Genomic DNA, 7,179 nt, shown 5'->3' on the forward strand with positions numbered 1-7,179 from the left:
AAAGCCGACCTGTCGACCTTGAAAGACCAACAAAATCGGACTCTCACGTGGTCACTCTTCTCTCATGAAGCAAAGGGTGAATTATATGTAAGAGAGAAAGAGAAACAGTCACTCACCTAAACTGCGACCTACATAGCATGCATGCAACAAAAATTAAAGACGATTCAAGTACTAATGCACACACTCCAACCAATAATGTCCGTCACAGCCGAGGGCTTACAAAAGATATGGGAATAGTGAGGGTCAGGTGAGAAAAGGCAAAACAAATTATGGTAATGTGGAGGTAAAAGCGCCAAGCTAGTTCCTAACAAGACCATATAAGACCGTCCGAATTTCAACTGACTGAAAAATAAGCACATGTGCCCTTCATTTGGCACACAACTCACTGAACATATACATTATCTCCTCAAAAATATGGGATAAAACGGAGGAGTGAGACCGTCTCAAGATAGAAATGAACACCTACGGTCTCAAAATTCAAACCAGCTCAAAGTTTTGATTTTGCTTCTCTGGTTTTCACGTGAATCACAAATTTTTGATTTTTTTTTGATTTTTTTTCTTTCCTATTCACGTTTTTCTCATTTTTTTTTTTCTTTTTCAATTCTTTTTTTTCTTTCCTTTCTTCCTTTCTTTCCTTCACCAACTCCAATCAAAATACACACGGGCCAACTGTAGACGGAAAACGTATACCACAAATGACAAACTAAACTAGGGGGTCGTTTGGTTCACTATTTAGGAATGGAATGGATTGGAGTGAGAAACCATAGGAGTATAGGGTTCCAATTCCATACCTTTCAAAACATGTTTGGTTCATTAGAAAAATAAACATGAAGGAATGGAGTTTGAATCCATGGGGAGGAGGTGGGTATGGGATTCCAAGGGGTTGGGGTGGAATGAGAATCCATCAGAATTCTAACTCCATTCCAAAACACTCCAACCAAACACTAGAATGACTAGAATCCATTCCATTCCATTCCAAACCTCCCAACCAAACACCCCTAACTTGACTAGGCAGGCTCAGTTTTGGATGTAGCTAATGGGTCAAAAAGGCAAGATTTGGCTTAAGTGGAGCTAAATGGGTGAAAAATATAAGAAAAGGGAAAAATTTGCAAGCACCTCCCTGCATGTGACACCAACCACAAACCCGAATGTATGCATTTGACAAGAAATCGAATGTCATAAATGTGCAAAAATAATGAACATGCTATGCAAGGAGTACTACTCTCAATTCCTATGTAAACTGGTCATGGATGTCACCACTTATGGGGCTCTAAATCTCAGAAATTATAAGTAGTTTGCCAATTTATCAGGTCAAGTCTAAACAGTCAGCTATATTTGAACAAAAACTCATAGACTATGCGTATGACAAAGCTAATAACTGTCAATAAAAGTGCAAGGCTCAAGTAAACTGACAAGTTAAAGTGCAATATCATCACGGAAATCAACCGTTCCGACTCAACCTATATGCAAAAATAAACGTGAATATTTTTGTATTTTTTGAAATTTTCTAATTTCTTGGTTTTTTTTTATGAAACAAATAAAAACAATGCAAGCTGAAAATAGAAATGTGAATGCAAAACAAATGCAAATGCAGACTCAAAAGGATGCAATACCCTCCCCAAACCAAAACGGACAACGCCCTCGTTGTCCTCCAGCATACACCAGTAGATATATACAGGGGAACGGGAATATATAATCCAGGAAAATAAAAATAGAGATAAAGAATAAAAATAATAAAAGAAAATAAAAAGGAGACAGAATAAATAAAAGAGCAAGAGTAGACATACAAAACATGAACTTCCCCAAACCAGCCTGAAAACAGGGGAAGTGAGTAGACCAGTAGCTACTCGTCAGCCTCGTCGGTCACGTCCTCCACCATCACCCAGAAGTCAGGATCCTCCTCATGCTCCCTCCTCCTCCTCTGATCCTCCTGAGCTCTCGCTGCGGCCACCACTGGGTCCTCGTCCTCCTTCTCTTCACTAGCAGACTCCGGGTACCCCTCAGCTGGGTACCGGTAGAAGGAAGGGTGTGGCCAACCCTCTGGGATCAGACGGCGTCGCATCATGTGATACTCGTTTAAAGGGAACATAGCAAGAGCCATGTCCATCTCCATACGAGCCTGTCTCTCTACAAGCTCAATCAACAAACCGTCACGGCGCCCTTGGTCCATGACCGCAGACGCCTCAAAGGGTGGAGGACGTGTGAAATTAGCCAGGAAGACCGGTTGTGCCTGTGTCTGTGTCTGGTCAGGCTCAGGAGTAGGAGTAGGGGTCGAAGTAAGAGGAGGAGTGGCCGTGGAAGGCTGGCCACTCGTGGAGGGTGTGGACCCCTCTCCGGTCTCATTTCTACGCCTCTTCCTAGAAGCGGCTAAGGTAGGAGGTGGTAGGATAGGGAGGTGGTACTCGGGTAAAGGTGGTGGTCGGACGCCCTGTGCCCCGCAAAAGCTCCCTTGAAGAACTCAAGGCTCAGCTCCCTAAAGGTGTAGGCACTCATGGTGATAAGTCCGGCCATCCCCGTGCCCCGCAAAAGCTCACACACCGGCTCATAAAAACCAAGCCTCTCAAGCGACGTACGTCAAAGGAAACGCTTAGGGAGAAAGTCACAGTCGACTAAGTTATAAAATCTAACACGATGAACACCATTAACAAAAGTTACCTGGGGGTATTCAGGGTGTGAGTCGAGGGTGTCGTCCACTTGAGTAGTAACCGTGCCAGCAGAAACGCTAGCAACAGGTGTAGCACGACCGCGACCCTGACCTCTAGAACCTGAGGTAGAAGACCGTCCTCTGACGGTAGGAGGTACTAGGCTTGCTCTGAAAGCAGCTACGACTGCAGGTGAGCACGCAGCAGAGCTCACCGTAACTGAGGTAGAAATTGTAGCTGCAGTAGTAGATGCAACAGAGACCGCCAAAGAGGAAGAAAGGAGGCTACCAGCAGTGCTAGCAGCTGTGGCTGAAGTAGTGGCTGAAACAGGGCTAGCAGCAGTGCTAGCAGGAGCAAAGACAGTACCAACAACGCTAACAAGGAAAACAGAGGTAGTGGCTGTGGTACTAGCAGGTGCGGAGACGGTGGTGGCAGCAGGGACCACCGTCTCAGATAGGGACGGACTGACAGTTGAGCTCGTAGAAGGCATAGAGCTAGAATCCATCCTAATCAAATAGGGCAGGGGAAAACGATAATTAATTTAACAAATTAACAGCAGAAAATTCCCCATAGACAGTCGAAAATTTCGACTATACAGCTCATAATTCCTAAATTTTCCTAAAAAATTCGAATAAAACAGGTAATTAGTGATAGGGTAAGGGGGATAAGCATCAATTGAAGCAAATTAAGCATAAACAGCAGGAAAAACCCAATTTCAGTCGAAAAATTCGACTGGCAAGAACCCTAATCACAAATTTCCTCATAACATTCGAATTAAACATGTAAATGGTGATGAGGTAAGGGAATTAATCATCAAGCAAGGCAAATTGGGCATAAAATCACAAATATAGTCGAAAAAATTCGACCAAATTTGACTAATCGGAACCCTAATTCCTAATTATCTTCATAAAAAGCAAAATTAATGCAATTAAAAGACAATGAAGAGTAGGAATTACTTACTTGATGATGAGGAACCTACAAAGAGCAATTAATCGACACAAACAAGAAAATTTGGGTGATTTTTCGACTAAAAACCGCGAAACCTAAAACCCCAAATTGACCGTGTAAAACAACAATAATCAGAGGGAAAGTAGAGGGCGAATGTCAAGTAATTAACAAGCAAAATATTGTAGGTGTTGGATTTGGTAATGGGCAAGATTAATGGAGGTTTTTGGGAGATTTGGTCGCAAATGGTGAAGGGTATTCGAAAAAATGAAGAAGTAAAAAGAATAATGAAGAAAAGAGGGGAGTTAAAGAGACTTCCTGCGTGTAATTTGAAAGCTCACTCGATCGAGTGGTTTTAAAACACTCGATCGAGAACTTCCAGCTCCATTTCACTCGATCGAGTAAAAAGTTACTCGATCGAGAACTCCTTTATTTTGCTAACTCGATCGAGTAGATTAAAATCCTCGATCGACTACTTTGTCTTCAATTTCTCCTCGATCGAGTACAAAAGTACTCGATCGTGTCCTTTTCCTCGTGTATGTCTTCCAAATTGCGTATAATCTTCCCCAAACCTGCACAAAAATACGCGCGAAAATATCCCAATATACCAAAACAAAAAGTAACAGTTTATAGTCTTCTAAACTACGCTAAAAAAATGTCTAAATTCTATTTGTCCTAATTAGATGCAATAAATAAATCCGACGGAAAATTAAAAATTATTTTTACAATTTGTTACACGGGGCATTCCCCGCTCACTTCCCAAGACAGCTCAGGAGCCCCATGGAGGGCTTCTGACTGGAGGACGTCACCTCAGCAATATTCACCGTCTTCTTCATTCTCCAGGAGCTTGAACTTGAATCACTAGGAGGAGAATAGTTGACGTCCACATACGTGCGAACTTTTCCCATCCTTATTCCTTTCTCACCAGCTTTGACACTATCATCCCCACTTTGACTGATTTCAATTACACAATGACGTTTGACAATTCCTGCATTATTTTCATCTGTACCTGCAGCAAGGAAAAAAGACGAATTCTCCTCCTTTTTGCTCTCAATCTGAGGCGGAGTGATCACAATGGCAGCACAGAATTCCAAATTTTCATTTGGAGTGTCAATAGGGGAGTCAGTAGAGGTAAGGGCGTTGCAAGGCTGAGCTTGCATGGGAGCCCTTCAGGACTTAGACTGATGGAATATCAATTCCTCATCCCCCACCTGGAAAGTCAATGTCTTGCCCCCGACATCAATCACTGCACGAGCAGTGAATAAAAATGGTCTCCCTAAAATGATAGGGGTATGAGAGTCTTCGGGGATATCAAGCACAACAAAGTCAACGGGAACAAAGAATCTCCCGATCTTAATAGGTATGTCCTCTATGACACCTAACGGCCGTGATATACTACGATCGGCCATTTGAACAGTCATGTTCGTGCAATTAAACTTAGTCAAACCAAGTCTCTCAGCAAGAGACAAAGGTAAAACACTCACGCTAGCACCAAGATCGCATAGCGCGTTATCAATCAAGTGGGCACCTATATGACACGGAATCGAGAAACTACCCGGGCCTGACTGCTTGGGAGGTAGCTTATTTTGAACTAGGGCAGTCTCTACCTCAGTCAAAGCTACCGTCTTATGATCATTAATGTGCCTCTTACGCGATAAAATTTCTTTCATAAATTTAAGGTAAGAGGGTACCTGTGTCAGCAATTCGGCGAACGGAACAGTGACTTGCAAGCTTTTCAGAAGCTCGGCGAATTTATCGAACTGTTGATTGGCCTTCGTGTTCTGTAGTCGCCTCAGGAAGGGCACGGTAATAGGTATCTCGAGCCCCTTGTTCCTTTCTTCTAAAGTGTCAGCTGGATCAAGCTCTATATCCTTAGATCGAGACTTCTTACCTCTCGATCGAGGTCTTTCAGGAGAGATTTTACTCGATCGAGCATTAGCAGGCTCTCGATCGATTTCTTCTTTATTAGCATCAGTCGATCGAGCAAAAATATCACTCGATCGAGCTCTTTCCTCAACAATTCCACTCGATCAAGCTGTTTGGGCTTCTCAATCGAGCAGTTCTTTTTCCTGTTCACTCGATCGAGCAAATATTCCACTCGATCGAGTCCTTTCTTCAGTTTTTTCACTCGATCGACCACCTGAAACCAGTCAATCGAGTATCTTCTTTATTGTCAGCTCTTTTTCAGCAATAGTGCACTGTTCATCAGCATTAATTACCTTCCTCGGGTCTGATTTCAACAGCTCGGGTCCCTCATATGAACGACCGCTTCTCACGTTAATTAAATTCACCGTCTCGTGTGGATTCTTGTCGGCTTGTGACGGCAAATGACCCTGCTTCCTTGTGGACTGATTCGCGGCTAACTGAGCAACTTGGGTTTCAAGTGACTTGATGGACGCATCTTTCTGTTGGTCACTCATTTGCCATTGCTTTGTCAACGACTGCAGCATCGTCTTTAACTCACCTATCTCACTTACTCCACTTGAAAATGATGCACCTTGATTGGGAGGAGGAAAGGAAGGAGGCTTTTGAAAGCCTTGTTGAGCCTTATGAGGAGGAACATATGGTTGTTGCTGCTGCTGCTGCGGTGTAGGAGTGGGATTGAGCACATTTTGACTTGTCCACCTCAAATTGGGATGGACTACCCCTTGATTGTTGTAGTAAGAACCTCCTCCTTGCCTGTATTGTTGAAAAGCAAGGACTTGTTCTTTCTTCGTGAGACAGTCAATAGCAGTATGACCGTCATTGCTTCCACACCTCTCACAAGTGATAGTTTCCTGCCTAGTCAGCAAATGAACCGTCTGTGGCTCCCTAGCGTTTTGCAGCTCCAATCTATCAAAACGGGCATTCATGACTTCCAGCTGAGCCACAACTTCCTTATCAACCGAATGAACTGTGCGAATACCATCCATTGGGTTCCCATATTCAGCACAATGGGTCGCCATCTCCTCAATAATGGCCCATCCCTTATCATCATCAGTATTCTTTTGAAATCTTCCGTTGGATGAGGCGTCAAGTATAGCTCTATGGTCATCGTATAACCCATTGTAGAACTGATTGGACAGAAACCACGGATCAAAACCATGGTGAGGAAGAGACCTCACCAACCTCTTGAACCGACACCAAACTTCATAGAAAGTCTCATCAGCTGCCTGCTTGAAACCAGTAATATTTGCCCTCAGCTGATTAGTGCGCTGAAGAGGGAAATATCTTTTATAAAAAGCAAGCGCGAGAGTCTCCCAATTGGTAACCCCTGCGGCCTCTCGGTCCAAATCAGTCAGCCACTCCCTGTCTGAATCAGTCAAAGAAAAAGGAAACAGCACCTCCTTGATCTTGTCTTGAGTTACTCCCTTTGTAGCGGGAATAGTAGAGCAGTAATCAGCAAAGACCTCCATATGGCTCCTTGGGTCTTCGACCGCCACACCCCTATACAGATTCCTCTCTACTAGATTTATGTAAGACGGTCTGATATCAAATGTGTTGCCATCTTCAGTCTGGAGATTGAAACCTTTAGGAATTGAGGATGATGTGAGCTCCGAGTGACTTGCAATATTTGGCATCTTTACTGGTTGGTTAGCAGCAATAGGAATGT

The 7,179-nt window shown here is 43.4% G+C and overlaps 1 non-coding gene across 1 annotated transcript; it reads left to right on the forward strand.

The window, feature by feature from the left end:
• The first annotated feature begins 6,665 nt into the window (after positions 1-6,665).
• Positions 6,666-6,771, forward strand: LOC141593256 (small nucleolar RNA R71). The gene has a single exon (XR_012521357.1). It is a non-coding gene; the product is annotated as a small nucleolar RNA R71 (small nucleolar RNA).
• Positions 6,772-7,179: the final 408 nt, after the last annotated feature.

This window comes from Silene latifolia, chromosome 7 (assembly GCF_048544455.1).
Source record: "Silene latifolia isolate original U9 population chromosome 7, ASM4854445v1, whole genome shotgun sequence".
NCBI classification, from domain to species: domain Eukaryota; kingdom Viridiplantae; phylum Streptophyta; class Magnoliopsida; order Caryophyllales; family Caryophyllaceae; genus Silene; species Silene latifolia.